Consider the following 8,018-nt stretch of genomic DNA (forward strand, 5'->3'; position numbering starts at 1 on the left):
TTTTTTTATTAATAAATTTGCAAATTTGTTTCGAAAGTAATTTATAAGAGGGTTTATTTGTCGAATAGTATTATTTGAGCGCATGGCAATGGTTACGTTAAGTTCCTTCCGTGTTCATAACAATGTTGCTAACTTGTTGCCTTTATGTGCAGTTGTACAAAGTTTCTCCGAGGCACTTCGCAATTTTTGAGAAATTAGTTTTTCGATTGCGTTTATTATACGCGTCTCGCAGAAAACTTTTTTAGGAAAAAAAAGGCATCTTGAGCAATTTTCTCTGGAAAGTATTTTCTGTTTTTAGCATTTACCATAAAATTGGTTTATTATGTACGTTGCATGCATGAAAGTAAAGACAAATATATACTTGAATGTAAAATGCTACAGGATATCCTGATTGTAAAACTTTAGAAATAAGACAAAATTGATCACTTAATAAAACTTTTTCTCTGCTTAAAAAATAACATTTTATAAAAATTATTATTATAAATAATAGATAAATTTTTATAACATAAGAACTAAGTGAAATTAAATTAAAAAATAACAAGTACATTAAATAGATCTATTTATTAAGTGACTATTATGAATATCTATTATGAATAAAGAAATAACTATTTTTAGTAAAATTATGTAATTAGTTCATCAGAAGCAAAATTATAAAAATGCTATTTTTTAAAGATGTAATTACATAATGCGATAAAATTTTAGAGAAACTTTCACGAAGAGAATTGATTTTTAGAAAATAATTCTAGGATTTCAGAGACTGATTTGTGAGAGACGCTGCTTGAAAGTAAATGAGACGGTAAAATTTATGAAGATTTATAACGAAAAGTTGAAGGAAATGCGAGTGTAAAAATTTAAATTTTGACGAAATGCATCAAAATCAACTGAAGTACAATGATAACAATGTCATCGCTCGCTTGCTTTAATACGGGGGCTATATTTGTCGCGCTCTTTGAAATCCGGATTTATCCTCTCGAACGTCATTATTGGAATACTGCAGTCACAAAATGACTTCAATTTACATTTTATCCGCGTCGCGCTTGTTAAAAAGCGCGACGGCAACAGAAGAATGGACTGAGATCTGGGTAGCGGCCAATAAGCGAGAATAAATCCAGCGAGAGTCGACCAGTGGATGCGACGAAAAAATAAATCGCGAGTGCGAGATCCGCGACGCTCGCTAATTTTACATGCTGGCGCCGGCATGCAGTGCCCGTCAATTTGTAGCCTCGAGCTCGGTAAAAAAAATAACCGCGACACAGAAAGAGAGTCTGCATCTACGTGGTTACACGCGTTAAAATCGTATTGTTTTGATAGTTTTTTTAAGTAAATTAGGTCGCGACATAATGTCGACTTTTTCCATCGACAGTTTTGAAAGCTTTAGAGAATATTGATTCAATTAACACGAAGTAATTTTTTAAGCCACATATCATATGATGTTCCATTTTCGTACACTGAATTTTTTGTTGGAGTTAGCATTTTTTAAATTAAAATTTAGCGAGGACGTCGTCATTTCTCGTAATTTTGGAATTCGCAGTCTTTCCAATTTGACAGTATTAATACGGTCTGTGTGAAGTTAGCACCGCATCTTTCAAAATTGTAAGTTTTATCAAGAGTACTATTTGCACCCCAAAGAGTACTAGAGTTCCTGATAGGTATTAGCAAGAGTACCGCCGAAATATTTAGAGAAATTGCAATTTGAAAATATGAGGTGCTAACTTCCCGTGGCACCGCAACATGAAAAATATATTGTTTTAAAGATCCTATCTTAAAGTACTCGAAAAGTACTACAGTTCCTGATACATTTTAACAATAGTACCAACCGCCAAATATTATAAAAAAATTATTGAAATTTGGAGATGGCACCGCAAAATGAAAAAAATATTGTTTTAATGATCCCATCTTAAAGTACTCAAAAAGTACTAGAGTTCCTGATACATTTTAACAATAGTACCAACCGCCAAATGTTTTTAAAAAATTATTGAAATTTGAGGATGGCACCGCAAAATTAAAAAATCATTCTTTTAATGATCCTATCTTAAAGTACTCGAAAAGTACTAGAGTTCCTAATATATTTTAATAATAGTACCAACTAATAAATACTGAAAAAAAAAATTTTTTAAGATTACAGCCTATCTTTCATAAAAGTGGCCGTAACTCCTTTGCCTTTAATTTCACAGCTTTGTGCCTTAATAACTTTCGAAAGTACTCGCTGGGGTGCCAAAAGTACTCTAATCAAAACCCGGAAATTGTAAAAAAATTTTATCTCTTTAAGGGACTGACTGTATCTAAAAGTGGCCGTAACTTTTTTGCGTCAAGTTTCACAGCTTTGTGCCTTAATAACTTTTGAAAGTACTCGCTGGGGTGCCAAAAGTACTCCAATCAAAACCCGGAAATTGTAAAAAAATTTCACCTCTCTGGAGGACTGACTGTATCTAAAAGTGACCGTAACTCCTTTGCGTCAAGTTTCACAGCTTTGTGCCTTAATGACTTTCGAAAGTACTCGCTGGGGTGCCAAAAGTACTCCAATCAAAACTTGGAAATTGTAAAAAAATTTATATATATATATATACATAAATACAAGTTTTTGGAAAAAATAGATTGATATATAACGTACAATTTGCCGGCCTTTTAAAGGTTGAGGTACAAAGCTATAAAATCAAAAACAAAAAAGTTACGGTCACTTTTAATTATGTTAAGTCCTCAAAAGAGATACAATTTTTTCACAATTTCCGGGTTCTGACTAAAGTACTTTTGGCACCCCAGCGAGTACTTTTGAAAGTTATTAAGGCACAAAACTGTGAAACTTGACGCAAAGGAGTTACGGCCACTTTTAGATACAGTCAGTCCTCCAAAGAGGTAAAATTTTTTTACAATTTCCGGGTTTTGATTGGAGTACTTTTGGCACCCCAGCGAGTACTTTCAAAAGTTATTAAGGCACAAAGCTGTGAAACTTGACGCAAAGGAGTTACGGTCACTTTTAGATACAGTTAGTCCTCCAGAGAGGTGAAATTTTTTTACAATTTCCGGGTTTTGATTGAAGTACTTTTGGCACCCCAGCGAGTACTTTCGAAAGTTATTAAGGCACAAAGCTGTGAAATTAAAGGCAAAGGAGTTACGGCCACTTTTATGAAAGATAGGCTGTAATCTTAAAAAAATTTTTTTTTCAGTATTTATTAGTTGGTACTATTATTAAAATATATCAGGAACTCTAGTACTTTTTGAGTACTTTAAGATAGGATCATTAAAAGAATGATTTTTTAATTTTGCGGTGCCATCCCCAAATTTCAATAATTTTTTTAAAACATTTGGCGGTTGGTACTATTGTTAAAATGTATCAGGAACTCTAGTACTTTTTGAGTACTTTAAGATGGGATCATTAAAACAATATTTTTTTCATTTTGCGGTGCCATCTCCAAATTTCAACAATTTTTTTATAATATTTGGCGGTTGGTACTATTGTTAAAATGTATCAGGAACTGTAGTACTTTTCGAGTACTTTAAGATAGGATCTTTAAAACAATATATTTTTCATGTTGCGGTGCCACGGGAAGTTAGCACCTCATATTTTCAAATTGCAATTTCTCTAAGTATTTCGGCGGTACTCTTGCTAATACCTATCAGGAACTCTAGTACTCTTTGGGGTGCAAATAGTACTCTTAATAAAACTTACGATTTTGAAAGATGCGGTGCTAACTTCACACAGGCATTAATACGTTGGTTCTCGAGATAAGAAATTTTCTTTCGAATAAAATCTCAGCTCAAAATTTTATCGATAAACAGGAGCTAAAATTCTTTCTCAGTAACTGTAGCATTTTATCATTGCACGTGCGTCAATTATTCTTCCACCATCGCGCGATGTATGAATCGGGCGTTATAACTCGTGTGAAAATATAAAATTCGCGATGCGTGGCGATCATAAATAACCGCGCGGACGTTTACGCGCCTGCAAGACGGCTTGGAATGGAATTTATAGACTTCCAATTTTCTCATTTCTGTTACTCTCAACGTAGAGGTAACAAAATAACTAGCGGACAATGACCGTTATTTGCCGTTGCTATTGAGATAAATTTTATCGATTCCTTCGGAGCGTTTGTGGTCTATTGTATATTCGACGAATGTGCCCGGATGTCATTTCGGTGCAGAAAGAGCGCTCTATTTAGTATTGACTTCCTAGCGCCGTTAGCGCTTTAAGCTGCATTTGTATGCAACTGGTGCGCCGTCGCAAATGGAAAAGGAAGACTGTGTATCTATAATGATTTTTCTGTAAACGAACTTACTTACCGTGAATGGACTATTAAAACAGCTAGTGCCTCACGGGGACTCTGTATTCCAGTAAAAAAAAGGTCCTAGTAAAAAATCTACAATAATTATTAAGAATTACATATATAACGCAGCAAATAACTATTTACAATTATTACACAAAGTATAGATAAAAAGTAATTTTTATCTATGGATATCAATTATTTTTTGTAGTACCTAAATATTCTACGTGAAAAAATATTCGAGTATTGAAAAGGTTTAGCATTGCGCACAATAAATATCTGTCGCAAAGTAGTTTTAAGCCATTAGCATTTTAAACTGCATTTGTATGCAGCCGGCATGGCGCGAGAAATCGAGAAGTAAGACGAGCTGTATGTATACCCTACAACAATTTGTGTAAAGAAGCTCGCATCACCGTATATTGAGTGTTAAAATGGTAAGAGCGTTTCTTGAAGAGAATATTTAGAATTTTATTCTAGAATTTTGAGCGATATTCTTTTTTTACCAACGTTTAAAAAATTATTCAACAATATATTTTAATTTTCTAAGATCGGATTTACGATATTAATTATACCATTTTTTTACGGTGAAAAAAATAATTGCGTTTATGGTCAACTTTTGAAGTTTCTTAAACTGTATCAAGTGTAACTTCTTTCCATTATACGGTAATTTTTATTCGCGGCTATTGTGTTTGAATTAAACCCGATCAACGTGAAACACATTACAGTAGTGCCGTTTCTCTCTTCCTATTGACCTTTGGGAGATCGCTACAGATCCTCCGAAGCAATTTTATCTGCAGGATCTCGATTAACTCTCGTGCCGTCCAATATTCGGAGTTTATCTGAATGTTTTGCCTCAATAGCGACAAAGAAATACGGAAGAAATTATAATAGGAGACATATATATATTTATATATGTATATAATATATATTTGTCTTCTACAATATATATTTGTGTTTAAATGCTAATCTATAATATACTTTTCGCTTTACGTTTCTTATTTTTTGGTTATTTCCTTTTTACTGTTTGTACACTATTTTATCGATAATCGTGTTTTCTATCATACATGTTTCTTATCTTTATCGCAGTTTGTCTTTTATCTTGCCAATTCCGATAAAACATTGTGCAAAGAGGCAAAAAGGCAATAGAAAAAAAAACCGCAAAACGAGAGGTAAAAAGCACATTATAAATTAATCTTAAAAAACTTTTCTGTATTTCTTTGTCGTTATTGAAGTAAGGCATTCAGATAAATAAATAAATATAATAAATATTTATTTACATATATTTTACATATTTTATGTATTAATATCATATATAGTATTTATATATTTTTCTGTTCCTTTTACTCATATATTATAAAGTAATAAAAATAGATAGCATACTTATAACGTAATAACATTTCTTTCTGACAATCTTTGTAAGTCATAAAAGTTTTGTAAGGTTTTCTCACTTTTCTCCTGTTCTTACTTGGTTTATCTTTTTACTTAATCTTTCTCTTAATTATTTTCACTCATTTTAATTTTAATTTATTAATAGAAAGAAGAAATGTTATTTTATTGATCTTAAATAATTTCTATACGTTTAGAGAAAAACAATTTTCTTTTGAAATCTACAGATAATGCGTTGTAGAGTTAATTGGAAAAATAAAAAAACACTTTTATTCTTCGCACATGATGCGTGATTAAAACTCTTTTAAAGTTGTAAATTTTTTAAAAAACTTTTAAATAAATTTTTCCGAGGCGGTTATAATGATTTCGCTATAATATAATAACGGGTATAAGTCGACGATGCGTCACAATGAAGTCTCCTTTATCGTGAAAGCGTAAGTCGGACAAAAGGTGGATCATCTACTACACCGAAAAATAATTAATCTTCTGTGTTCATCGACATCGTTGCAAAACAAGAAAGGGATGAAAAGAAAAAGAACTCCATGATTCCGATTACACGAACTTTCACTGAACAGACATTGTTATGTTGCAATTCATTCTTTTGGCCGTTCGCGACATCCGTTTCAAAATGATCGATATTTTATTAGTACAAAGGATTGCTCTCACCGTGCGTCTATGTTCCATTAACGCTGAGTAAATCTTTTATGAAAACCAATCACGTAGAATTTATTGTCTTCTGCACTTCTGAATGGCGATTAGTAACCGATAAAACTCGCGTAGAATTTCATACGTCATGTGAGTTTGTTTTTATAAATCAATCAACTATTTAACATAGATAGAGAAATATATATATATATATATATATTTCTATTATCGATTTTCGGAAAGAAAAACTTTTACTTATAATTACGGTTTAATAATTTTAATGAGAATCCGAGTTATAAAGGTATAAAAATCTTGTAAAGGGATTTCTTGGGATTTAATGTGTTACAAAAACATTTAATAAGATTGTTAAACATTAAACTTCATTTATTGTACATTCATTCTTATATTTTACATTAAAATATTGTTAATTCAGTTATGTTCCCTCTACTTGTTATAAAGTAGACAAAAATATGTAAAAAAATGTTTAGGAATGTCGATAAATTTTTACCCGGAGTATTAACGTTAGAGAAAGGCACTTTAGGGCCAATATGGCCGTATATGTATACATTACTGCTTGTTAGTGAAACCGAGGAGCGTTTATGTAGTTATACTTAATATGAACTTTTAAGCGTATTAATTTTATCTTACATCTTTGCGCACAACTCGGGATTTTATAAATTACAGATTTGTAGCACGAGCCATGTTTTGAAACTTTTATGAAGATTAACCATTCAAAGTTTGTCTATTTGGTGCGCGGTATGACGTGAAACTTTTGCGGTTTATACGGTTCCGCTAACTGTAAGAGAGCAGGCAGTGTATCTTTGCGTAATTATCGCGTGTTATTTTTACGTCGCAACGTCGAGGGCGGTATACTCTCTCGTTTTGCATATTTCACCGAGATTTATTCTGTCGCCGTAGAAAACTTGACGGCGACGTTGTACGAGAGTTTTGTATTATTTCGCGCGATGTTCTTTTCATGCCACGGCACTGTCGTCTATGTAAACTGCAATCGCTCTAATGTTAGTAGTGAATCTTTGGAAACTCGGACAAGACTGTTACACGATAGAAATATTACTTTTTATCTTAATGCACGTTTCTTCAAAATTCTACATGCGATCTTTCAAATTTCTCGACATATTGCAATTCTCATAAGCGAAAAAATTGTAACACGAGAAAAAGTATTTTGCAAGTATAAATCATATAACAGTCTTCTTCCGAATTGAAATGTCTTTTCATATAAATTTTATTCTTTTTATTTCGTGCAAATTGAGAAGAAATGAAACTCAGCGCCATAAGTTTGAAAGTACCTTTTGCTCTCTTGGGAAAGAAAAGAGATTGCTATATTTACATGCAGTATTTAAAACGCATGTTTTGCGTTATACGGAGTAGCATCTCGCGGATGAGAGCTGCGCCACATCAAATATGTAATTCTCTTTCACCTTCATACTCTTCCTTTTTTTACAATTAATTGTCCTCTCCCGCTCCCAAAAAAGATTTGGTTTTTTCGCATTTTGCGAGAATCCTTCTGAAGAAAATCCTTTTGAAGAAAAAAGCAGTCGTTTTGCGACCGTAGGTTGGCTCCAAATTGTCTGACCTAGATGGGGAAGAAAGCTTTCGGCGCTCTAATAAGAAAGACGATGACCGATGACTCCTTGGGTCATCGATCATTTAACGATATGGTTACTATTGAATAAATAACTTTTTCAGTAAACAACAATAAAAGTTAAA

The sequence above is a fragment of the Monomorium pharaonis genome, unplaced genomic scaffold (assembly GCF_013373865.1).
Source record: "Monomorium pharaonis isolate MP-MQ-018 unplaced genomic scaffold, ASM1337386v2 scaffold_390, whole genome shotgun sequence".
Classification (NCBI taxonomy): domain Eukaryota; kingdom Metazoa; phylum Arthropoda; class Insecta; order Hymenoptera; family Formicidae; genus Monomorium; species Monomorium pharaonis.